General features: G+C 45.1%; 1 long non-coding RNA gene across 3 annotated transcripts in view; it reads left to right on the forward strand.

Annotated features, from left to right (window-relative positions):
- The window catches only part of LOC140396317 (uncharacterized), a 399,195-nt gene that overhangs the window by 341,042 nt on the left and 30,563 nt on the right, over positions 1 to 27,590 (forward strand). For all 3 annotated transcript variants that reach the window (XR_011936636.1, XR_011936558.1, XR_011936657.1), the window contains exon 2: positions 15,906 to 15,987. This is a non-coding gene — a long non-coding RNA (uncharacterized lncRNA). The remainder of the gene's footprint in view (positions 1 to 15,905; positions 15,988 to 27,590) is intronic.

Here is a 27,590-nt window from a genome sequence, read left to right on the forward strand (position 1 = left end):
CCACGCAGACACGGGGAGGACGTGCAGACTCCGCACAGACAGTGACCCAAGCCGGAATCGAACCTGGGACCCTGGAGCTGTGAAGCAATTGTGCTATCCACAATGCTACCGTGCTGCCCTTGAGAACAAATAAATCTACACTATATCATTTTACCGTAATCCATGTACCTATCCAATAGCTGCTTGAAGGTCCTTAATGTTTCCGACTCAACTACTTCCACAGGCAGTGCATTCCATGCCCCCACTACTCTCTGGGTAAAGAACCTACCTCTGATATCCCTCCTATGTCTTCCACCTTTCACCTTAAATTTATGCCCCCTTGTAATGGTTTGTTCCACCCGGGGAAAAAGTCTGACTGTCTACTCTATCTATTCCCCTGATCATCTTATAAACCTCTATCAAGTCGCCCCTCATCCTTCTCCGTTCTAATGAGAAAAGGCCTAGCACCCTCAACCTTTCCTCGTAAGACCTACTCTCCATTCCAGGCAACATCCTGGTAAATCTTCTTTGCACCTTTTCCAAAGCTTCCACATCCTTCCTAAAATGAGGCGACCAAAACTGTACACAATACTCCAAATGTGGCCTTACCAAAGTTTTGTACAGCTGCATCATCACCTCACGGCTCTTAAATTCAATCCCTCTGTTAATGAACGCGAGCACACCATAGGCCTTCTTCACAGCTCTATCCACTTGAGTGGCAACTTTCAAAGATGTATGAACATAGACCCCAAGATCTCTCTGCTCCTCCACATTGCCAAGAACTCTACCGTTAACCCTGTATTCCGCATTCATATTTGTCCTTCCAAAATGGACAACCTCACACTTTTCAGGGTTAAACTCCATCTGCCACTTCTCAGCCCAGCTCTGCATCCTATCTATGTCTCTTTGCAGCCGACAACAGCCCTCCTTACTATCCACAACTCCACCAATCTTCGTATCGTCTGCAAATTTACTGACCCACCCTTCAACTCCCTCATCCAAGTCATTAATGAAAATCACAAACAGCAGAGGACCCAGAACTGATCCCTGCGGTACGCCACTGGTAACTGGGATCCAGGCTGAATATTTGCCATCCACCACCACTCTCTGACTTCTATCGGTTAGCCAGTTCGTTATCCAACTGGCCAAATTTCCCACTATCCCATGCCTCCTTACTTTCTGCATAAGCCTACCATGGGGAACTTTATCAAATGCCTTACTAAAATCCATGTACACTACATCCACTGCTTTACCTTCATCCACATGCTTGGTCACCTCCTCAAAGAATTCAATAAGATTTGTAAGGCAAGACCTACCCCTCACAAATCCGTGCTGACTATCCCTAATCAGGCAGTGTCTTTCCAGATGCTCAGAAATCCTATCCTTCAGTACCCTTTCCATTACTTTGCCTACCACCGAAGTAAGACTAACCAGCCTGTAATTCCCAGGGTTATCCCTAGTCCCTTTTTTGAACAGGGGCACGACATTCGCCACTCTCCAATCCCCTGGTACCACCCCTGTTGACAGTAAGTATCAGAGCCAGTATTAAAAAATTTCCTTTGCCTCCGGTGTCCCTGCTTCCAGGTTGAGCTTCTCTGGTTTTAGGCCTGCGTCCATCCTGATGTAGTTCAGTTTATTAAATTGTGGTACCCTCAATAACGACGCTTAGAATATGAACAGAAAAGAAGGCTTTAATAAACTAAGAACTAGGCTAGAGCCGAAACGTGTGCTAACTGCTGCACTGCCCACAAGGCGACCCCTTATATACGGCTCACAGATGGGCGGAGCCAGAGGCGGAGTTCCCAGGGTTCCAAGCCCGGTCTTAAAGGGGACATCATCTTACATGATGACAAGGGTACAGTGTTACAGTAACCGTTCATCACACAGGTAGATTTCCGGTCTGAGCCTTGATGCCTAAAAGTCTGAATGGACCTGTGGCTGCAAGGCCACACACATATATATTATAATGAGGTTTTACAACCTCTTGAGGTTCAAGAAATGGATTGAGGGTGTTGTGTGTTCAAGGATTCGAAAGCAAGGTAAAAAAGCCACTGTTGCCTCGTGATAGTGATTAAGTGGCACAGAGACAAAGAAAGACAGGAACTGAGGGGCAGTTTGCTGTATCAGAGAGGGAAGAAAGGGTTTCTCAATTCTCTAAGAATAAAAATTGCAAGACTAATGGGACAGTAGTTAACTAAACAGTCAATTATAGGACTCAGAAACGTGATGCGTTTAGTGACGTTACACCTGAAACAGTGAGATTAATGTGCAGTTATTTTTGGCTTTCTCGGGGAGAGAAGCATCAAGTGAATGCTCAAGAATTTATGGGAAGAAAACTGTTTGCATGTCCCAACAGAAAACCTTTGTATCAAGCTTCACTGGTTTATATGTCTGTAAAAAGTTTGCTGGGTAAAGAAATATTGGAAAATTAAACCATCTTCTTGTGCTGATATTGAGATCTTTCCAACCTTTTTGTGTGTAATATAGTTCATTTTTCTTGTTTTAATAAATGTTTCATTCTTTGTATTAAACGTTCATCAGCAGACTCCTGTGAATTTGTTCAGTACTTTTTCCCCACGGCTTCTAAAAAGAAGTTAGTACATTCAGCCAGGTTTCACTCGAGGATCTGACATGTCCAGAATTAGCATCAACTGGGATCATAACTGGTTTTAGGAACAATTTCAGGATGGCTTCAGACACATGCCGATTTGACGTGAGATGCTTGATGCAGATGTTAAAAACAAATTCACCATCGCTGACATTCACATTCCTCATGTTAAAAAGTGCAGAGGGTCACAAAAAAAAACCTAGTCATTCACACAGACCTCGTGCTTAACAGTGACCGCACATCCCAGTGGAGGGGCAAAAATGCTTAGTGTTATTATTTTCAATATTCTCTCCCACGCCGTTGCCTTATCGACCCTGACACCAGAGGTTAAAAAAAAACAATAATGAATATTATTAATTCAAAAAATATGAGAAATGGTTTATTGAACAATTAACAGACTGAACTGCTGGGGCTGGCTTCTCCGTTGATGGGATTCTCCGCTCCGCCGGCAGCGCACTCACGGCAGTGGATTTCCCGACGGCTTGGGGGTGCCCACAATGGGAAAACCCCTGGCCGGCTGGCGGGACGGAGGATCCCGCTGCCAGCAGGGGCGTGCTGCACCAGAAAATAGATGCGGCGGGACGGAGAATCACACCCCTGATCTTCTGTATAGGTTATCATTTGCATGTCACTGTGCATTTTACATTAAAAACAAGTTAGTTAGAGACAGGAAAATACCCTGAAAACTCCCAATTAGTTACTTCCAGTGGAAATAATGTTTGCGGAAAGAATACTGATTCTTTTTTCAGCCAAGTAAAGGAAGCAGCTGTGTTTCTTTTTGAAGGCCTTCTTGTTTGTTATGTATTTGTATTGCTTGCCATGCCTTGCCCATTGGCTATTTATTTCCTCTGCAGTTGTCAAAGAGTTAAACATATGTGCAAGTATAGCAAGAATAGGATTCATAAAAAGTAGCATAAGCTATTCAGCTTCTTTCAATATTCAGCTGGAATCTTAATTTTTAATATCCAGTCTTAATGCCAAACATTTTATGGAGCAATAAAAATGACTGTGACTGATATTTGCAGTATGCCCCACATTTTCATATGCCCTATTGCAGTAATGGACCCATATTCTACCATATTCCAGTGTACACTAATAATTGCTGCATTTTGTAGCCAAAGGAACTTAATTTGTTGCTTTTAATGCTAGAATTGCTGATCCTCAAAATTTTAGCATCAAGTAGTAACTAAAAAACAAAGTTTTTAAGTTAATTACTAGTAGACGCACATACCTACTACCTAATCAAACCACCATTTTGGATGCTGATAGACCGGGCTAGATTACAGCTGCATGTTCCATCTCATTTGTAACTTGACCCATTGATAGGCCACATGAAGATGGGACTACCTGGGTTGGTGAACTGAAACCTTCATCATTTAAAGATGAAATTGCTTTCTGAGATGGTGAAAAAAGCGGCATTTTCATTCCCTAATTATCATGTGCCAGCATCCCTTGCAGCAGACATGGTGCAATCCTCAGCCGATACCGTTTACTTTTCCATCTTGTGGAAGAGATGTCTTGATTACCAGATCCTTTGGAGGATAATAGGGAAATAGAGGCCGTGATCTAACCAAACAAAAAGAATACGTTCTGGGCTGGATTTGTGGGATCGTTCCTGGCGCTACAAGCGGTGGAATGACCATGCTATCTAATGGCATTCTGATTTTTTTTGGGTGGCCCAGCAGAGAAGGCCCCCTCCCCACCACCCCCCAAGGCCACACTTGGTTGCATTTCCTGCACTGAGGAACTCCTCTCGCCGAACCAACTCCTTGATGCAGGAGGAGATCAGGATGGCATTTTTAAATGGCGTCCCGATCGCTCGACCCCCCGATGCAACTCACGGATGCCCCCAAGTCACCTATAAGAGGGCACCTCACAAAGGCATGGCACTCCCGGGCCCAATCCCTACCACAGGCAAATTGCCAGCTTGGCACTACCACCCTGCTAGTGCCCCTGCCAGACTGGCAGTGCCATTTGGGAACCCTGGCAGTGTTAGGCTACCACCCAGGAAGCACTGCCAAGGTGTCCAGCTGGCATTTCCAGGATGGCAGTGCCAAGGTTCCTGAGTGGCACCAACAGTGCCAGGGAGCGACCCTTTCCAAAGGCCAACCACCTGAGGGCCTCCAATAATGGGCATGGTCCATGGGAAACCACCCCCAAATGCCATCCCACTTGGTCCCCGCTTTTGTGGGATCAGTACCAAACAGCATTCGTCTAAGGCCTCCAAGGTGAAGGGGTTAGATCCCAAAGCCTTGGGTAGATCAGGCGAGCACATTTTAGACTGTGACTAGCTGTTCATTCTAATATGGAGATTTGCCAAATACTGATCCCACCCACAATGGGGTTCAGGCGGGCCATGGCCGGTATATTGTGCCCAGAGAAAGACTATTCTGTTCAGGGGTCAATTCCTTAATTTCTGGACTGGGAATAACAGTGATAAAGTGATCCAGTTTCCAATTGCCACTTGACCAATCCCTACATGGTAGTAATAGCTTTTTGAATACGTTGGCACACCGGGCCTGAAGATAATGCGTGATCTTACTCCCACTGCTGGTTAGGTTATTTTAAAAGTGAAGGCCCCGGGTGGTCAGGGAGAGGGATAGGTGACATACTGGCTCTTCTGACACCTGGGCAACTTGCCACTATCAGGCTGCCACCTTGGCACTGCCACCCTGGCACTGCCAAGGTGCTGAAGTGGCACTGCCAGGCTGGCAGTAGCACTGCCAGGGTGCCATGGTAGGAGTGACAGAATGCCCTGACACCAGGGTGGCACTGCCAAGGGTCAGGATCATGCCCATGAAAGGAGGCATGAGGGGGATATGAAGATTGGGGGGGGTGAAAGGTGTTGAGGGGGCCTCCGAAAGGTTGGGGGTTGAAGGGCAGTGGTCCTGAAAGGGGGGCCCAAAAGGGGGTATTGGAAGGCCTGAAAGAGGGGGATCCTCAGCAACCCCATAACGGGCTGTCCGCACTTGGGAAGGTTTGGAGTAATGCCCATGTGTGTGGGGCCAACATTGTCCACGGGTGGAGAGTGTGGGGGACCCTCAAGCTCCTTGGTGAAGTGGCCCAATCTCTGAGGAGCCGATCTGGCCAGCAGGTTCAGCTCCCCACTGATGATAAGAATTCTGAGGGAGTGACTTTATAGCTGCGTTGTACTTGACCAAGAGCACAACGCAGCCTTAACATTGTGGGAGAGGCCAAAATCGGAAACCGCGCTGGGCGCCGATTGATTTGCGATCTAACCGGCTCACTCCCATTGGCAAAATCAGGATCCTGTCGTGGTCTGGTGAGAAACCAATAATCACCACTAAAAACCAATCTCCATACAATTAACGGGAGCGGCCCCCTATCTAACCGCCTCCCGTGATCTAGCCGCCTCCCCAGCAAGTGGTCACGCGGGTGCTGATTAGTACTCCTTTTTAAAAAGGTGAAGCTGGCAGAATGGTTGCTGTGGGGATCCGAGGAGCTATCTTCACTCCCGCGCAATGAGCCCAGGGGCATTGGCGGTTCTGCCCTGGTGCCCGGGGAGAGCGGGGGTTGGTGGAGGAGTCCCATTGGGGTTGGATTCGATTGGGGGAGGGTGGTCGCCATCAGTGGGGATGTTGCCCCTGGGCTGGAGGCGGGGTGTGTGTCACAGTGCCTGCGGGTCTGCCATGCCACCTCCGAGATCGATTCCCGTGGGTAGGCGTGCCATGTAGCATGTGGGAGCTATTGCCTGGCATCCCAATCAGACCGTGATGCCAGGACACTGTGGCTGAGCATTGTAGGAAGCAACGCCACAGATGCAGCAGCCAACATCCGAACATCCAGGGACTGGGCCATAGCACCAGGGATATTTCCGTGACAAAAGGGTGGATGTGTGAACCAGGAAGGGGGCCAGCACCCAGACCAGCTAACATTACTTTCGCGTGCCTGGGGGACAGGGTCTGGGGTCCGGTGACCAGGAGCCCCCGCTGCAGCCGGGGTGTGTGGTCAGGGTGTGTTGGATGGCAGGGCATGTGGTGGGGTCAGGGGAGGGGCAAAGGTGGCGGTGGGAGCAATGAGAAAATGGAAGGTCCGGGGTGGAAGACACCGCTGGTTGTCAGTATCTCACCCTCCCCAATTCCTTAAAGATATACAGTACAGCACAGGTGTCGCTGGTCTTTCAAACAGATGACAGACACCGTGTGCCGCAGGAGGCTCCGCCTCAACAAGGGGATGGTGCGGCACCTGTGCCATGTCCTAACCATGCCATTCTGTTCCGGTGGCTGATTCCGAGGCACGCCGTTGTCAGGGCAGAGTAACCCGGGGGAGCTGGTGACCACAGTCACCACTCCGCAGGATGGGTCTGGGTTGGCACCCTGCACCCCCTCATCGCGGGTGGTGCCCATAGGGCCTTGGGGGTCACCTCAGTATGGAGGGGCAGCGGATTGAGCCCCAGCTGCCCCTGCATCATCTGACTCTGCCAGTCCTGGCAGCTTCCTAATGTCTGCGGCATGGTGTTGACGCCCTCGGCGATGCTCCTCAGTGACTGGGACATGGTCCGCAGCGCCTCGGCAATGCCCACCTGGGACTGGGACATGTCCCACAGTACATCATAAATGCCCACCTGGGACTGGGACATGTCCCGCAGTGACATGCTGTCAAGGCGCTCAGCCATGGACGATACTGAATACGCCTTGGACATCTCCACTCATGCTGCTGACTTTGTGCACCAGGCTCTCCACTGTGGTCACCACCTTACAGTGTGCCACGCATTGCTACCGCCATCTCCTGTGCCCGTACCTCTGAGACTCCTCCAATCAGCTATGGACCTGCTGAAGTGTTGCTGACATCCGCCTCTGAATATCACAGCCACACCCTGTTCCAGAGTCTCAGCTGGGTGCCAGCTGGGTCCAGGGGTCAAACAACATTTGATACAAGTGATGGATTCGCTGGGTCAAGCGTCGGGAAGCTCGCGGCAGTTCCGCTCGCTCCGACACTTAGAAACCTTTCCATTAAATTGCGCCCGGAGGGTGGACTTGTCCAGCGAGAAACTCCCCAGGGCCTGAAAAAGTGACACTATGGTTAAATAGCGGTGGGGAACCCGTTGAAAGAGCCGGGGAACTCCCAGCCAAACCCACCTGAAATGAGACTTCAAAACCTTTCCGTTAAATCGCATCCCACAGTGTATTCAATTTAAAAGTGTCAATAAAGTCGCAGTTTAAACCAAGCCCCCTGCCATGGCAATGGAACGCCAAAGGAAACTGTCTTAGACGGAACTGGATTTATTTATTTATTTATATATATTATATATATATATATATATATATATATAAATATATATATATATATATATATATATATATGCAAGTTATTCTTGTATCTCACTCCCAATGTAGACCCTGCTGGGAGGATAGACCTGACCAGGCCCTGACTGGGGCCTACTTTTATCCTCTAGTCTGACCAGCCCAGGTGGTGGGTCTCCGCCCCCTACCCGGGAGCTCATATTCGATAAGCCCCATTGGAAGATCAGTAATTAATGTCTCATGATCCTCATGGGGATTATAACAGGAATGGTTCAGATCGGACGCTTGTTTGACACACCATTTGATTTTATTCTCCATTGACTTCCTTTCATTTCTTTATGCCCAGTGAGTGCACAGAGACCTGATGCAAGATCTAAAACGTTAACTCTGTTTCTGTCTCTTCAGAGACTGCCAGACTTGGGTGTTTCCAGCATTTTCTGTTTTGTCAGTTTAGTGCTCAAGTCTCTGGCCTGAGCTTGAGGTTTCCGGCTCAGAAGTGAGAGAACCACCACTGAGCTTAGGCTGATAGCACTCATATGAGAGCTCAACAGTGAGTTATGAAAGTCCTTGGTGAGTACAATAAAGTAACTTCCCCAATGTTTCACCTTAGCTATGACTGAAACATGGCTAAGGGAGGGGCAGGACTGGCAGCTCAATGTTCCGGGGTACAGATGCTATAGAAAGGATAGAACAGGAGGTAAGAGAGGAGGGGGAGTGGCGTTTTTGATTAGGGAGAACATCACAGCAGTACTTAGAGGGGATATATCCGAGGGTTCGCCCACTGAGTCTATATGGGTGGAACTGAAAAATAAGAAGGGAGAGATCACCTTAGTAGGACTGTACTACAGGCCCCCAAATAGTCAGCGGGAAATTGAGGAGCAAATATGTAAGGAGATTACAGATAGCTGCAAGAATAATAGGGTGGTAGTAGTAGGGGACTTTAACTTTCCCAACATTGACTGGGACAGCCATAGCATTAGGGGTTTGGATGGAGGGAAATTTGTTGAGTGTATTCAGGAGGAATTTCTCATTCAGTATGTGGATGGACCGACTAGAGAGGGGGCAAAACTTGACCTCGTCTTGGGAAATAAGGAAGGGCAAGTGATAGAAGTGCTAGTGAGGGATCACTTTGGGACAAGTGACCATAATTCCATTAGTTTTAAGATAGCTATGGAGAATGATAGGTCTGGCCCAAGAGTTAAAATTCTTAATTGGGGCAAGGCCAATTTTGATGGTATCAGACAGGAACTTGCAGAGGTAGATTGGGGGAGACTATTGGCAGACAAAGGGACGGCTGGTAAATGGGAGGCTTTTAAAAATGTGTTAACCAGGGTGCAGGGTAAGCACATTCCCTTTAGAGTGAAGGGCAAGGCTGGTAGAAGTAGGGAACCCTGGATGACTCGAGATATTGAGACTCTGGTCAAAAAGAAGAAGGAGGCATGTGACGTACATAAGCAACTGGGATCAAGTAGATCCCTTGAAGAGTATAGAGATTGTCGAAATAGAGTTAAGAGGGAAATCAGGAGGGCAAAAAGGGGACATGAAATTGCTTTGGCAAATAATGCAAGGGAGAATCCAAAGAGATTCTACAGATACATAAAGGGGAAAAGAGTAACTAGGGACAGAGTAGGGCCTCTTAAGGATCAACAAGGGCATCTATGTGCAGAGCCACAAGAGTTGGGTGAGATCCTGAATGAATATTTCTCATCGGTATTCACGGTGGAGAAAGGCATGGATGTTAGGAAACTAAGGGAAATAAATAGTGATGTCTTGAGAAGTGTGCATATTACAGAGGAGGAGGTGCTGGAAGTCTTAAAGCGCATCAAGGTAGATAAATCCCCGGGACCTGATGAAATGTATCCCAGGATGTTGTGGGAGGCTAGGGAGGAAATTGCGGGTCCCCTAACCGAGATATTTGAATCATCGGCAGCCACAGGTGAGGTGCCTGAAGATTGGAGAGTGGCGAATGTTGTGCCCTTGTTTAAGAAGGGCAGCAGGGAAAAGCCTGGGAACTACAGACCGGTGAGCCTAACGTCTGTAGTAGGTAAGTTGCTAGAAGGTATTCTGAGAGACAGGATCTACAAGCATTTAGAGAGGCAAGGACTGATTCGGGGCAGTCAGCATGGCTTTGTGCGTGGAAAATCATGTCTCACAAATTTGATTGAGTTTTTTGAGGGAGTGACCAAGAAGGTAGATGAGGGCAGTGCAGTAGACGTTGTCTACATGGACTTTAGCAAAGCCTTTGACAAGGTACCGCATGGTAGGTTGTTGCAGAAGGTTAAAGCTCACGGGATCCAGGGTGAGGTTGCCAATTGGATTCAAAATTGGCTGGACGACAGAAGGCAGAGGGTGGTTGTAGAGGGTTGTTTTTCAAACTGGAGGCCTGTGACCAGTGGTGCGCCTCAGGGATCGGTGCTGGGTCCACTGTTATTTGTGATTTATATTAATGATTTGGATGAGAATTTAGGAGGCATGGTTAGTAAGTTTGCAGATGACACCAAGATTGGTGGCACAGTGGATAGTGAAGAAGGTTATCTAGGATTGCAACGGGATCTTGATCAATTAGGCCAGTGGGCCGACGAATGGCAGATGGAGTTTAATTTAGATAAATGTGAGGTGATGCATTTTGGCAGATCGAATCAGGCCAGGACCTACTCAGTTAATGGTATGGCGTTGGGGAGAGTTATAGAACAAAGAGATCTAGGAGTACAGGTTCATAGCTCCTTGAAGGTGGAGTCGCAGGTGGACAGGGTGGTGAAGAAGGCATTCGGCATGCTTGGTTTCATTGGTCAGAACATTGAATATAGGAGTTGGGACGTCTTGTTGAAGTTGTACAAGACATTGGTACGGCCACACTTGGAATACTGTGTGCAGTTCTGGTCACCCTATTATAGAAAGGATATTATTAAACTAGAAAGAGTGCAGAAAAGATTTACTAGGATGTTGCCGGGACTTGATGGTTTGAGTTATAAGGAGAGGCTGGATAGACTGGGACTTTTTTCCCTGGAGCGTAGGAGGCTTAGGGGTGATCTTATAGAGGTCTATAAAATAATGAGGGGCATAGATAAGGTAGATAGTCAACATCTTTTCCCAAAGGTAGGGGAGTCTAAAACTAGAGGGCATAGGTTTAAGGTGAGAGGGGAGAGATTCAGAAGGGCCCAGAGGGGCAATTTCTTCACTCAGAGGGTAGTGAGTGTCTGGAATGGGCTGCCAGAGGTAGTAGTAGAGGCGGGTACAATTGTGTCTTTCAAAAAGCATTTAGATGGTTACATGGGTAAGATGGGTATAGAGGGTTATGGGCCAAGTGCAGGCAACTGGGACTAGCTTAATGGTAAAAACTGGGCGGCATGGACTGGTTGGGCCGAAGGGCCTGTTTCCATGCTGTAAACTTCTATGATTCTATGATTCTATGAAACTTCACCAACCTCATAAATGATTTCTAGAATTAATTTTCATGTTGGCTTACAGAGTAGTCACACTTGGCTGCAGTTTGCGAAACCATCACTCAGCCACTATATTGGACCTTTGTTCTCCTGATTCACAACTGAAAGTCAAGTGCAGTCAAATTTCATGTCCCATTAGGAATCCAGGATTGGAGGGAACACGAGCCAGAGATTGAGCTACAACATTGGCACCAAGTTTTTAACTTAAACCCCATTTGCTTGCAATGCCTTGTAGGAATATATGGGATCCATGAACTTAGCTGACCATGTACAGTTGTGTAGACTGGTGCTAGACTGTTTTATTCTCCATGTGAAACAGATTTATCGCAGCCACGGATGGTCTAGTCAGTCTGCCCATTAAAGCAGGAGGAAGAGTTGAAGGAGAGAAGATGTCAGGATCAGCTGCCAGAAGAGGAAGGGGGCGGGGGGGGGGGGGGGGGGGGGGGTGCAAGGAGTGCATAATCACGGAGTGTTCAGGAAGTACTTCACACACCACAGCTTCACCAAGGAGCAATGCCTGAGGTGCCTGCACTTCACCAAGGAGCAATGTCTGAGGTGCCTGCACTTCACCAAGGAGCAATGTCTGAGGTGCCTGCACTTCACCAAGGAGCAATGTCTGAGGTGCCTGCACTTCACCAAGGAGCAATGTCTGAGGTGCCTGCTCTTCACCAAGGAGCAATGTCTGAGGTGCCTGCACTTCACCAAGGAGCAATGTCTGAGGTGCCTGCACTTCACCAAGGAGCAATGTCTGAGGTGCCTGCTCTTCACCAAGGAGCAATGTCTGAGGTACCTGCACTTCACCAAGGAGCAATGTCTGACGTGCCTACACTTCACCAAGGAGCAATGTCTGAGGTACCTGCACTTCACCAAGGAGCAATGTCTGAGGTGCCTGCACTTCACCAAGGAGCAATGTCTGAGGTGCCTGCACTTCACCAAGGAGCAATGTCTGAGGTGCCTGCTCTTCACCAAGGAGCAATGTCTGAGGTGCCTGCACTTCACCAAGGAGCAATGTCTGAGGAACCTGCACTTCACCAAGGAGCAATGTCTGAGGTACCTGCACTTCACCAAGGAGCAATGTCTGAGGTGCCTGCACTTCACCAAGGAGCAATGTCTGAGGTGCCTGCACTTCACCAAGGAGCAATGTCTGAGGTGCTTGCACTTCACCAAGGAGCAATGTCTGAGATGCCTGCACTTCACCAAGGAGCAATGTCTGAGGTGCCTGCACTTCACCAAGGAGCAATGTCTGAGGTACCTGCACTTCACCAAGGAGCAATGTCTGAGGTACCTGCACTTCACCAAGGAGCAATGTCTGAGGTGCCTGCACTTCACCAAGGACCAATGTCTGAGGTACCTGCACTTCACCAATGAGCAATGTCTGAGGTACCTGCACTTCACCAAGGAGGGTCAACCAGCACATCATATTCAGATGACGTAGAGAGTCAGGCTGAGAACTAGAGATTTCCAGCTGCAAGGTCTCACGAATCCAGTGAACAGCCTTCATTAACTGGAAGGGATTAAATTCCCTCAACCTCCACCTCATCTATGACCATCGCCAGCGTGTGTGCTTGATACCTTGGGAGCAGCCATGATGCTTACCTTCTCTGACACACCCAGGTACCACTTAATTCTCCTTACGGAACTTCAAGGATGGATATGCTGTTGACACCAGTGAGGAACCCCAGGATGAAGGGTTGGCAAGATGTAACAAGTGGTGTGCTGCAGAGATGAATGCTGGTGCCTAAACTATTTATGATCCATTTTATTATAATCCTCGACCAGACCCCAATAGTGACTAGGATACTGGACAGAAACCACAATATTTTATTTTAATTTTGTTACACTGTGAGAATAGGATACCTCACTCCAGGAGTGATTTTGTGCAAAATAAGGATATGGTTTATTAAATCAAACTTTATTACTAACACAGTATTAAAATATCTTTAACATCACACAAGATAATAGCTTACAATTACCCCTTAAACAATGCGAATCAACACAGTGAGACAACGACCCCCAACTGCTATCTTTATTTCCAATCAAACAATAAAACCATCTCAGATCCCAATCCACTTTTAAATACTGTTAGAACTCAGCAATACTTGCTGTAAAGAGATGTTTTGAACAATCCACTTGGAGAAAGAGAGACCTTTTGAAACTGCTTTAAAGAAAGAGACCTGTCAGAATAGTGCATCATGTCTGGCTGTATTTCTTCAAATACCTACTCAGCTTGCCTTCCAGCCACAAACTAAAACTGAAATTCAACACCAGGCTGCTTCAAACCCGGGCTCCTCCCAATAACTACATCATCTCACTGAACTGAATACAATCTCTAATTAACTACTCCGCAGGGAACCCTCTCAATATTAATAAAAATTCATTAGCACAAACTTTTACAATGCTTTAATTGTACTTCTGGCTCCCAAAAAGTCTAGCTGTCTTGCAATCCAGGATTTTTAGAAACATTACTGCAGCAATCATACGCATACTAACCCAAGCTTTTAACCCTTGCTGCACCAAATACGTATAACGCAATGGGCGCGATTTAATGACCTTGTTGTGCGCAACTTGGTGTTGGGATGAGGCCATTGAATCTTGTAGCCACTTAAAATGGCCAACTCCCGATTCAAAATGGCGAATGGCAAAGGTTGATGGGAAAGTCAGCCAACAGGACAAAAACGAGCAGCTGTAGGTTGGCTGTGTATTTCCCTCTGGAAAGGCCAGACAAGATCGATACCAGCAACCATCAGCATAACAAAACACCAGCCATCTGCATACTAATGAGCGATCCCTGGGAACGATAAGCAACATTTAGACACACAAAGCAAAACCAGACTCTTCGGCGCCAGCAGACGCCTACACAAAAGGAGGTGAACGACCACCTCAAGACTGCCCATCGATCAGGAAACCGCTCCAGCATTGGAGAAAATCGAACCAAGTGATTGGGACAAAGTTCAATCACTTGGGACCAGGTACAGGGTCCGCCCCAAAAGGTGGGAAGCCCCTGGGGACTATAAGAATTGAGCCCCAAGTTCAAGTCGCTCTCTTCCTCAGCTCTTCAGCTCTTCACCACCACTTCGCCAGCTCTTCACTCTTCAGCAGCTGGTCGAAAACTGTAAGTCTTACTTCAATGCTCGCTACAAGATAGGCGCTCCTAGCTATCAATCTGTACCAACTTCGAATCCCGCAGGCTCAGAACCCGAACGAAAGGCCATTTGTTCCCCTGACCTGGTGGGCCAGTTCCAAGTTAAGTACAGGGCTGTTAGTGATAGAAGTAGCTTAAACGTAGAATTTGTGCATGAGTAGTGATTACTGTGTATAATAAATGTGCTTTGATTTAAATCTTACTAATCGGTGTATTGGGTTATTGATCATTACTCGGACTTGAACCACGTGGCGGTATCATAAAGATACCTGGCGACTCGAGAGCAAAGGTGATAAAACAGAGCAATTAAACTAAGGCAAAGTTAGCAACAATCTCAAGAGATTTGTAATGCTCGAAACACGTCGGGAGATTTAACAGAGTCTCGCAAGATATCACAATCTGGATATCACCCTCACTGGGCGTGATCCAGATCAGCATATTTAAATGAGCCATTAGGATCATTTAAATATGCATTGACAGGATTCTTCCGGTGCCCGGGACCTAACGGCCACACCTGGGAAATCTCGCCATTTGGTACTGGTTTCCAGAAACGTAGACCAGTCATAATGGCACCTGGGAGAGACTCCCAGGCTATTAGAGACATCTAAGTGGTCAGCGACAGAGCAGGATGGCACCCTGGGACCCCTTCTGGCACCTGGGCACCTTGGTACTGGCATCCAGGAACCCTGGCACTGCCAGGGTGCCTGGGTAGCATTGCTAGGCCGGCAGGTACACTGCCTGAGTGCCAGAGTGGCTGTGCCAGGTTTACACTGCCAGGGATTGCGCCCGGGGAGGGGCCTTACCAGGTGGAGGAGGTTGAAGGGTGTTGCAAGGGGCCTCCCCGAGCTTGGGGCGGTCAGATAAAATGGCGCTCCAATCTGGGAATGATTCTAAGTGTGGCGTCTAAGTGGAGAGAAATCCCCCTGAGGCCCAAAAAAATGGCAAAGTGCATATTTGATAATGGGATGTGTCTCAACACGGCAGCCACCCAGAGACACCCTGCTAAATGTGCTCAAAACTGGACATAAATGTTTTGCCGGTTAAGTCAAGTCCAATATATCTGAAATTCTTACATTCATCACAATATTAATGACTTGGATCAAAGATTAAAACTGTATTGTAACCAAATTTTCTGATGATACAAAGATAGATAAGAAAACAAGTTTGCAGGGAGAATACAAAGAATCTGCAAAGGGATATAGATGGATTAAGTGAGTATTGTGATATGATGTACATTTACCTTCAAGGATGTATTTCTTAAACTACTGTCAATCCGTACCATTGAGACACAATGTAATTTAGTAATCCCATGACTCTGTCCTCAGGATACATTAGTAAATGTAGAAGTCAGACATGTATACAGAGCCTCCGAGTTAATATTGTATGTATATAGTCTTATCTTCTAATAAAGAACCCATGTTATGTCTTGCTAATATTTGTCATGCGATTGGTACTTTTACTTTGAATAGAAGAATACATCATGATGGCAGTGTGGTTTTTGAAGATTTGATTGAGAAGCATACAACCCTTTCACATGCAACAGAAGAACAGGTATGTAAGTGGAACAACCATCAATATTAACTTATCTTGTGTTATGATTCTACAGCACTGTAAGGATCCTGACATTGTAGCATTGTTCTGGGATATCACACTTCACTCCAGCCAGCAGGCAGAGGGTCTCAGTAAGGTGGCTCAAATCTGGAAGTGCTTAATTTGTATAAGTTTACCTGCTATGAAGTTCGTGCAGGGACAGAGATTAAAAAGCCAACTCAGAGACTCAACAGGACGCTATAGAGAAAATAATTCAATATTACTGCTTACTCTCCATTTGGAAGTTCAGGGACAGAGGGTGGGTTGGGCCGATCGAACACTGGAGACTGGGCCTGGAATAAAGAGTCCAATCGATAATAGCTCCAAACTGTACCCCAACAGCTAGAGGATGGCTGGAAAAAGTCTATCTTCTCTGTTAACCTTACTCCTTGCCTTCTACAGTCCATTTTCATACCAAAAATCACAGTTTTCTGGGTGGAGCTTCATTAAGCCTAGGAAAACCAGAAAGAGCTCAACAGCACCACCATTGCAGTCAAGCAACCACCTAAGACCAGGTAAGGATGTGGCCTCTTAAGGTACTGCATTTCAGAGAGCCAAACTAAGTTCTGAAGGGTTGTGAAAAGCCTGAATAATTGTTCCTATCCTAGAGTTTCCGAATAATCCTGCAAGAAGCCATAGGATGACCAGAACATTTCAGACACTCAATTGGGAGACAACCAACCTCCTGATTGAATTTACTTTTTTCTGACAATATAAAGTGCTCTGTATTTAGGACATCAACATCTCCACCTGGACAAATAAGCCATAAAAAGTAAAATCGCTACAGGCAGTGAAGGCCTCCACCGAATGATGATGATGGCTTTGAAAATCCAGATAAAATATGGCCAAAACTCGAAAGATCAATTATAAGCGAGGCTCATCTTCTGAATACACTCTCTGGAATTCATGTTTTTAGGTGGTAACCAACAGAGACCATTGACCAGTTCATAAGGAGATGCAGAGATAAGGGGCGTGATTGTAACTTTGCAGCATCAGAGCTAGCCGGCAGAATAATCATTCTGTCTGGAGGACCTACTCCAATGAAAGCATTCCAAAAACATATCTTGGACCAACCCAAATGTTACAGCATGGAAACACCACGAGAAAGCAGACACAAGTATGAAGCCATACTATTGGGTAGACAGGCTATGTATAATTCATCCACTATTGGCATAATAGCCAATACAGGCAAGCCTAGTAGGCAATGTGGTTAGTGCGGCCGTATACATGCACCCAGAAATTGCCCAGCTTTTAATGCTGTGTGCAAGGAATGTGTTGCCAGAGGACACTGAAAACGCCAGTGCAGAAAGCAAAGGCTGGATCAAGTTGTTCAACTGCATGCAAAAGCAGAACTCGAGGCCAGGCAGAGGCACAGCATTCCAAACAACCAAGAGCTCATAACAGACAGGGTCCAAATAAGATCCATGAAATGTTTAGCCAAAGTCAGATGATGTGGATAACCAGATCATCGATACACAAAGTGAACCGACTTTCCACACTGTAAATATCAAAGACAATGATTGGCACACTGGTACCAACAAATAACATTTACCACCATCCAGATTACATTCCCACAGATGCAAGGCCAGCACAAATTGTATTGAAAACTGGATACTGGGCAGTTGCAAACATCCTTCTACTTTGCACACTGAAATGTACACACTCACAGAAGTGGCAAGTGATGGTTCAACTAACCACTGCCAAACTCACCGTGCACAATAACTTGGAGATTCCATCCCTGGGTTCCATTACACTCATGTTTTGCTAAAATAACTCATGCTGGTCACCCAAGATATTTCATATTGTGGACACCACCGATCCAGTAATCGCAAGCCTTCTAGTGTGCAAGGACCTGTTCTTCGCCATCATCAATTGTATCATTAAGACAATGACGAGGTCACACGCAACAAGGACAACATCAGAAACCCTGGGTAAAAATTACCTAAGTCTGCATCACAGCTCATCAGCCAATAGGCTACATGATACCGTTTGAACCAATTATGTATGCCCATTCCAAACTTGCAAATTTCAAACTGCAGAAGAATTGCTATTTGGCAGACAAGTGTGGACAAACCTCCCCAGTCATCATTTGTTAATATTCCCAAAAGTACAAGATGCATTAATCAAAAATGAGGATGTAAGATGCCCATGACAGGCATACGGGTAAGCTGAATGCTGTATAAAAAATCTGAGTACCACATCCAATTGATGGCACATGGAATTCAGCAGAAATTGTCATCATATGCCAAAAACCAAGATCGTATCAAGTATGAATACCAAATGGCATGACAGTGCACCAAAACTGATGCCAAATCAGAATGATACCTCAACCAGGACAGAACACATCTAAGACGCAACACAAACACTGCACCCCTAACCAGCATTCTGAAACTGTACAGCAGCCTCTAGCAAAGGTCCCGTAATTAAGTCTGGATGGATAAGAATATATTTCAGATACTTGTAAATCTATTTCTTTGCTTAAGGATATATTCAGAAACAATGTTATTTTCTTTTGCTGTTACGTAAATAATTTGATAGTCTAAGGGTAGACCTCTATTTTAGAAAAAAAAGGGATGATGTGACACCCTGTTCAGGTCCCTTCATCCAACTTAACTGCTGTGGATCACAACCAATGGGACATTTTGTGCTGTTGTAGCCCCATGAATCTGTACTCAGAATATTGCAGCAAATGTAGGAGTCAAACATAGCCTCCTAGTTAACATTGCATGTATATATTATCTTCCAATAAAGAACCCACATTATCTTTTTCCCAATCCTGTTGTTGTTACGTTTACATCATGTAGACGAACATAACAGCGAGTGAGCAAAACTTTGGCAGATGGAGCATAATATAAAAAAATGTGAGATTGTGAGCAGCACGGTGGCGCAGTGGATAACACTGGGACTACGGCGCTGAGGATCCGGATTCGAAACCCGGCCCTGGGTCACTGTCCGTGCGGAGTTTGCACATTCTCCCCGTACCTGCGTGGGTTTCACCCCCACAACCCAAAAGATTTGAGGGTTAGGTGGAATGGCCACATTAAATTGCCCCTTAATTGGAAAAAAATAATAATTGGGTACTCTAAATTTATATTAAAAAATGTGAGATTGTCCACATTGGCAGGAGAAATAGAAAAGCTGAGTATTATTTAAATTGAGAGAGACCACAGAATGCTGCTGTATAAAAGGACCTGAGTGTTCTTGTACATAAATCACAAAAGGCTAGCATGCAGGTACAGCAAGTAATTAAGAAGACAAATGGAATATGGGTCTTTAGTGCATGGGGGTGGAGTATATAAATAAGGAAGTCTACTATAGCTGTACAGGAAATTGGTGAGACAGCACCTGGAATATTGTGTACCTTTGTCTCTATACTCAAGGAAGGACATACTTGCCTTGGGAACAGCTCAGAGGAGGTTCACTTAGGTTGACCCCTGAGAAGAAGGGGTTGTCTTATGAGGAAAGATTGAGCAGGTTAGATCTTTGCTCATTGGAGTTTAGAAGTATGAAAGGTAATCTTATTGAAACTTAAAAGATTTTGAGGAGGCTTGACCGGGTAGATGTTGGGAGGATGTTTCATTTTGTGTGGAAATTTAGAACCAGGCACAGTTGAAAAATAAAGGGGCCTGCCATTTAATATTAGATGAGGAGGAATTTCTTCTCTCAGAGGATCATTATTCTTTTGATTTCTCTTCCACGGAGAGCTTTGGAGGTTGGGTTATTGTATATATTCAAGGCAGAGTTAGACCGAGTTTTAATCGACAAGGGAGTTAAGAGTTAGGAGTCGTAGGGGACAGGTAGGAAAATTAAGCTAAGGCCGCAATCTCAGCCATGATCTTATCGAATAGTGGAGCAGGCTCAATGGGCCGAATGGCCTCCTCCTATTCCTTGTGATCTTGTGACCTTACGACTGCCTTGACTTCAAGGACTAAGCTCTGGGATTCCCTCCCTAAACCATTCGACCTGTCTACCTCTCTCTTCTCTTTCAAATCTATTTCATTGACCAAGATTTTGATCACCTATTCTAATGTCTTCTTACATAGTTCAGTGTCACAAATTGTTTGACAATGCACCTTTGATGTTTACTATGTTAATTAAAGATGTTCTTTAGTTATTGTTGCAGTATATTTGCAGTAATATTTCAGATCTCCAGCATTCAAGGCTTTCTGTTTATCTCTGTGGCCTACATGGTGCCAGTACATTTGCTCCATCATTTGCAGAATCAGTTTGGTAAATTTTCATTTATTTTTCTTCTATTACTTCCTCACATCACATCCCTGAGAGGGTGAAAAGGAGACGTATGCCAAGATTTCAGCAATGTGCTGCTTTACAACTGACTGCTAGAAGGCATATGAAAGCTGTCCAGGTTGGCTAACCCTGCAACTTACTCTTCCATCTTCTTTAAAAGTGTCTGGCAGTGCACATCGTCTCCCGCTAATGATGCAGCTTAGATCAAGAACTCACAGTGTGGTGAGATATATGGCCAAAACCATGTCCTTCCACCCTAGGCCAACACAAATCATCTCAACACACCACCAAAAGCCAGCGAGCTTAGGAAAACAAATGCCAGAAATTGATAGATGCACTGCCAGATACAGTACTGATGGAATCTGAGTTTAATCCTCACTTCATTCTCCATTTGGGTGGGCAGAAGTTAGGGTACTGCAGTTCGTTTCCTTGCCCTCGGATAGATAGAAATAAACTGCTCGGAGGTTCCGCTTATAATTTGTCTAATGGTTTATGCTGGAAAAGTGTGTGCCTATCGAGTGAGGGCAGGATTGGATTCAGTTGTGATGCCCTCCATAGTTAATCAGCCTGCCTCTATTCTAGGTCCACACATGAAGAGATTGCTTTTGCAAATTAACGAGGCACCACTGGCCCCTACAGAACTGTATCTCAGCAGGGAGAAGGAGACTAAATTATTTAATTACTTTTGAGCGCTATGTTTACTTCTTGTTAACTTCCCGAAGAAGAGTCCAAGTGATCAGACTCATTTTTCCATTTAAAAACCTGGCAGTGTTTCACAAAATATTTTAGCTGACCATATTTCTGTAACTATACTGAATAAAATTATAATTTTTATAACATAAGATTATGATAACTTATCTTCCTCAGAATATATTATCTTTTGTTTGGTTCTTTTTGATTGTGTAATATTTACAAAAAATGAGTCTTTGTAGAGTGAAAATGAAAAAAAGTATTCATCTTAATGGATGAAAAGGTAACTTGGTTCTCAAAACGATTAATTTCGAGGTGAAAGCTGCAACATACTTCTTTAAAATGTACATCTCGTTCATTCATTTTTGAGCATGCAGCTGCCAAACCTACTGTAGCGTTAAACAAAGTACTCCAAGTAGCTGCAAGTTTTGCTTCAGTTGGGCTCTACGGCAGCATTGTCACACAACCAAATTTGGTGAAAGATACAAAACGGGCCTTTTAGCAAGCAATCCCCCTTAATCCAATTCTGGCATGCTGCAAGGGATTTCAGAGGTTTGAGAATAGTGACATTTGAAAAGAACAATCCTGTTGAGACAGCTAAGATACTTCTGTCCCTGCCAAGGCTTGTGGAACCCTATTTTCCATTACCTTGTCAGAACTCATCTCCTGCTGTCACGATGAAGAGATAAGTGTGAAGTGATGGAAAGTGTTGATCAGCTGGTCAGAGAAAGAAGACAGCGGTAAATGGATCAAGGCCTTTTCAAGAAGGATACAGTTGTTCTCAAGCTCTTAATCCCAACTAGTGTGCTTTGGCAGCACGAAGGTTTTACTGGTGCGCTGAGAATACTACAATGTTTTTTTCTGAATTTTTAAAAGCGCTGTTATTACGGTATTAGTTTGTAACTCCATAAAATGCAATTCCTTCTAGATTGCCTTCAATCGCTATGTGAATTGTTACATAAATACAAAAATTAGGAGAAATAATCTGTTTCGTGCGTATTGACTGAGCATAGTCGCACAAAATGTGTGCAGGGTATATTTAGTAAACTTTGTATAGATGAGCACCAATTCAATATGCTTTATTTTGTTGTAATATAGTACATTGCACAGATATTGGTTTGGATCAGCTCTGACCTTCACAACATTGTATAAACACAGGCACAATAGTTTCAATCTGAGTTAACAATGAAAGCTCAGTTGATAGCCATATCTCTAGTATTTTCTGACCTACCCCTTATGTTTAGTCTTCTTTTCCCTTATGCTGTACATTCTATGCATCCCAGGAATGTGAGTTTTTGCTGAGTAGTTTCCTGCAATACAAGTGTGCCTGAACTTCAAAAGTTCTTATTCAGCTGTAAGGTGTTTAAGACATCCTGAGGTTGTGGCGAGCACTATAGAAATGCAAGCTCTTTGTCCTATCTTTTATTTCACTTGCACAGACACTGAAGAGCTCAGTCGTGTGCTTCAGCACATAATTAATTCCAAATCTCTTCCTTAGAGTTTAAGGAAGGTGCTAAGCAGAGATCCAGGCATTTGAGGAGGGAGGGAAAAGTTCCACAAGCATTTTCCACCAAATTATGCAAGACTATATATTTCTCCAACTTATTGAAACTAAATGAATGATGTGTCATATGAAACATGATTGTTCCCCCCTCTGTCTATGGATGTGGCTAAACTTACCCTTTTTCCGGAGGCAGATGTTCCTTTTAAATTTTGAAGAAATTATGTGATGGGCTAAATCCAAGAATAAGTGAATGATTAGAACCAAGAAAGAAACACGGTACCAGTGAGTTGTCATACATGCCATTAACAAACAGCTTGTCATACACGCCAATTTAAAAGACTTGCTTGTCCCACAATACTTCACATTTGAGATGGTGTCTTAACGTCTTTCTCTGTCACATGCATGTTTAGCATGTTAATTATTCTCTTCATCCTTTTAGGTATTTTTTTTTTTGGGGGGGGGGGACAAATCATTCAGTAATTTAGCAAAAATCTTGTTAGTTGTCCTCTCCCTTCCTGTGGAAGAATTCCATCTTCTACCGAGTGCCACTCCCTAACTGCAAGAGTGTGATTAGAGATTCAACATCTGGTGAATCCCATGAGCTCTATGGGAGATTCCTTAAATCTGTGCAGATGTTCTCATCTGAGGTGAATGACCATGAGGAACAACACAATTATTTCCCTGGCCATGCTGCCTGTGACATGACCACAGTGCTATGCTGCTCTTAAAGGGGTTGCATTCCTTTGATTGTTTTTCCCAGTATTGTGTTTTGGAGTTGTGTTTCAGTGTGCTGTCTGTAGTATAATCTCACTGTGTACTGCTTTTCGAAGCATTGCTTTGTTTTTTTTCATTGTTTCGAATTACATGTTTTACTTCACACTACTGTACACCTATGTAGAATTACATGTATTTACAGAACAGAAACAGGCCATTCAGTCCAATCAATCTGAGCCGATGCTTAGGTTCCGTTGAACCATACTCCCATCCTTTCTCATCTAACAGGATCAGTGTTACCTTCTATTCCCCTGTCCCTCATCTGTTTATCAAGCTCCACCCCATCCATCAGCCCACACCGCTAAAATGCATCTATACTATTTGCCTGTGATTTCTTTTTAGGAATCTGTTCATCTTCTGCTCTTCATATTATTATTTTGCTGTTTAACATTTACAACAACGAAACAGTGTGCGTGCACATGAAAACAATTGGATTGTTGCACCTTTACTAACCTCCATTGTCAGCCTGACAATTACATCACCTTCAGTCGCTGGGCTGATTATTATACTAATACCAATATTATTTTCATTAAAAGCAGTGAGATTTGGACTGAACTCAAATCTCCATTTGCCACTAAATTCTAAATCAACACTGGCATAAGTACACCTCAGGCTTTGGTCTTACGGTAGAGTCAGTTTGAATTGATGCGGATGCATTGGTGGTGTAAAGTTGCAGGGAATTCGTGACCTGAATTTACACACAGTGCAATGCATTCTTCCTTCTCCACTTTGGCAAGATCACTCATTGCTTCATCCTTCCATGACCACCCACTAGCGTTTCACTCCACTGAATTTATTTATTAATAATTATGCCATGTATCCACATGCTGAATATTACAGTGACAGTGTTAAAGTGTAGGCATCTTTTTAAAGAGGCTTATTATAAGCATATAGTGGAATTGGACAACATACAAACAGATCCACTAATCTGCCCATGGATTACAAGACTAGGTCTCAGCATAAATGAGGTATTATGGATCAGTACCAAATCAGATTTAGAACCAGCACTGACCCAATTGGATAATTTCTGCATTTGTTTCCATTTTGGACAAGTTTGGCCTGGCTGCAAACTGAGAGTGAAAGTCCAAACATGATATGTTGAAATATAATTTGTTAAGTCCAACTCAGATTCGCTCCCTCATTTCTTTTCCCAGTACATTGATGATGGTATCGATGCAGTTTCCTGTTCTCACCCTGAACTGGAAGATTTTATCAACTTTGTTCGCAATTTTCACCCTCTCCTTACCTTCACATGGTCCATTTCCAACTCTTCCCTTCCCGTTCTCAGCTTCTGTACCTCCATTTCCGGGTTACTATCTCCCACAGCTGCCTTGACTATGCATCCTCACACCTTCCTTCCTGCATTCCATTCTCCAGTTTCTCCATCTCCATTGCATCTATTCGGATGATGAAATCTTACATAAAAGTACTTCTGATATCTTTTTTCTTCAACCACACTTTGGTTGACAGTACCCTCGAACCTGTTAGTCTCAGTTCACATACTTCTCACCCCTTGTCCTCCTTCCCAAGACTCTGTTGGTGTTCCGCTTGCTTTCACCTTCAACCCGATCAGCCACAATATTTGACAAATCATCCTCCACCATTTCTGCCACCTCTAATGTAATGCCACCAGAAAGCATACCTCCTCCTCCTCTCCTCTTTCAGCATTCCCTCCATGACCTCCTGGTCCATTCTTTAATCACCCCCAATACCCCATCCCTTTCCACAGTACCTTTCCATGCAATTGCAGAAGATACAACACCAGCCTTTTCACCTCCTCCTTCCTCACTGTCCAAAGCCCTAAATTTTCCTTCCAGCTGAAACAGTGATTTATGTGGACTTCTTTTAAATTTAGTATACTACAGTGCAGTCTGCTTGTTTATGCTTTTGGACGTCAGCTTTTAATATCTTGCCATTCACACCTCATCTAGACACACATTTTGTTTCTTTACTTATGCGCGATTTAACGGGATAAAAACAGGGTCCTGCTTTGGGCACATTTAGCAGGTGTTTCTTGGTGCCTTTAGTGACTCTGGGTTTTTTTTTGGCCTCAGTGAGGAATGACCCACCTAGACCTGAGTTCATTTCTCGTCAGTGCAGGAGGAGATCAGGGCGCCATTTTTAAATGTTGCCCCGATCTCTGGAACCCCTCAGACTCCCCACTGCAGCCTCCGCACCCCCCCCCCCCCAATACCCCAACTTACCTGTTAGGGAGTCCATGAGCTCCCCTCGCCCCAATTCATAAGGGCAGGGCACCCCCAGGCTCGATCCCAGGCATGGGCAACCTATCATCTAGGCACTGCCAGCCTGGTACCCTGGAAGCACCCCTGCCAGCCGGGCTTTGCGACCCAGGAACACTGGCAATGCCACCCAGGAACCCTGACAATGCCAAAGTGTCAGCGGGTGTGCCAGGGTACCATTCTTCCCAGATTCCAAACACCCAGGGGCATCTAGTGACCCCCCCCCCCTACCCTCCTCAAGGTTCCATTACAGCTAGTCGGTGTTTGTGTGGACCAGTGCTAAACGGCACCATGGCGAGGTCTCCCAGGCACAGTCATTCGTTCCCGGGCTTTAGGAGCACGGGTGCAAGATGTTTAAATGAGCTTAATTGTTCATTCAATTATGTACATCTGGACGCCGTTGCTGGCCGAGACCCATGTCACGACGTCTCGTGGGATCTCGTTAGATCTCGCAAGTCATTCTGAGCACGCAAATCCCGTGAGAGGCCTCTTGCTAGATTTACCGGCCTTGTTGCATCACCGGGTGGGGCACGCTGAGGCCTATGACTCACTTTGGCCTTGCACCACCAATTTTTTTGTCATTTAATCACTCCAGTCTTCCACCCTATCTCTTTTGTTCTTTTTCCATCGTGTCCCTTTACACTTGCTTAAAACGTGTTACATCTCTAACTTTCCCAGTTCTACTGAACGGTCATCAACGTAAAACATTGGGCACAATCTTGTTGTGGTATCAGGGATTTTGCCTACTGAGTCAGTGAGAAATCCACGCTGCCTCTTTTTGGGAAGGCCCGCTGAACCACAAGCCAATCTAGCAGTGGTGAAGCCAGCAACGGGTCTTCCACTAAAAACAAGACCGCAGTGGCAACAAATTCTCATCTATTGAGAGCTGTTGGCTAATCAGTGGCCGACTGTTTTTGTACTAATCAGTGCCACCACACCTCCCAGGATCGTAGAGTGACACAGGCCACAGGTATGTAATGTGGGGAGGGGGTATTTCGTGGAGTGAGGGTTGCTGAGAGGGGGGTTTGGAGGGGCTGGCAGCAAGTGCAGTGGATGGGCATCGGCAGAATCTCCCCATACCATTCCACATCCCCACCCCCCTTCCTGATGTCGGGTCTTTCGATCAGGCACTGAGTGGGTTTTTTTGCATGCCACATGTCAAAGGGCCCACCAGGCACTTGTGTAACACCAGGGGCTGTGGTAAGAGGTCATTAATTAGTCACATAAGGGCCTCAATAGTTGGTGGGGCAAGAAGGTTGACCATGGGCCTTCCTAACCAGAAATGATCTCAGGCTGAGGCAGAGTTCTGGTATGCCACAAACCTGACATGCCACTGCCCCAGAAATCAGTGGAGGCTGGGTTGTTGAATATATTTAAGGCTGAGTTAGACAGATTTTTGATGTACATGGGAGTCCAAGGCTATGGGAGCAGGCAGGAAAGTGGGGTTAAGGCCACAATCAGATCAGCCATAATCTTATTGAACGGTGGAGCAGGCCTGAGGGGCTGAATGGCCTTCCTGTGCTCCTATTTCTTATGTTCTTATGAAGCACCTTCATAACCACCATTCATCAACCTCCCATGCCCCTGCAATCCAATACTACATAACCAACAAAATACATGAAGAAATGAGCCATTACAAAGTTTACACATTGCATTAATAATAAAGCACATCATATAATAATACATTATGCTTAAATAAAATAGCTTATTTGCACAGGGCTCTTGGCTCAGCATTGATTCCAAGAGGCATGCATTAATCTACTTTGATTTCTAGCGCACACAACATGACAGAATAGGAGCACACTGGAGTTGGGTGCTGTTTTTCTGACATAAGTGAGAAATCAAGAAATCACCCCTCATCTTGTTTTTGTTTTTCTTTATGTCACTTTGTTGGTTCATCATTCTGTGTTTTATGTGCAATTGGTTGCAAATATATCTTCTGATCGCTTTTTCTCTTAAAAGTCAATCCACAACCAAACACCCCATAGAGACAATGGACCAGCCTGCTCAGGAGGTACTGTGCTCTGAATTAGCCATCTTGCTACTCCCTTAGGTTACTGCAACCTATACTTCTACACGTGTCTCCTGGTCTGTCTTTTGTTTTAGGT

Source organism: Scyliorhinus torazame, chromosome 1 (genome assembly GCF_047496885.1).
Source record: "Scyliorhinus torazame isolate Kashiwa2021f chromosome 1, sScyTor2.1, whole genome shotgun sequence".
NCBI classification, from domain to species: domain Eukaryota; kingdom Metazoa; phylum Chordata; class Chondrichthyes; order Carcharhiniformes; family Scyliorhinidae; genus Scyliorhinus; species Scyliorhinus torazame.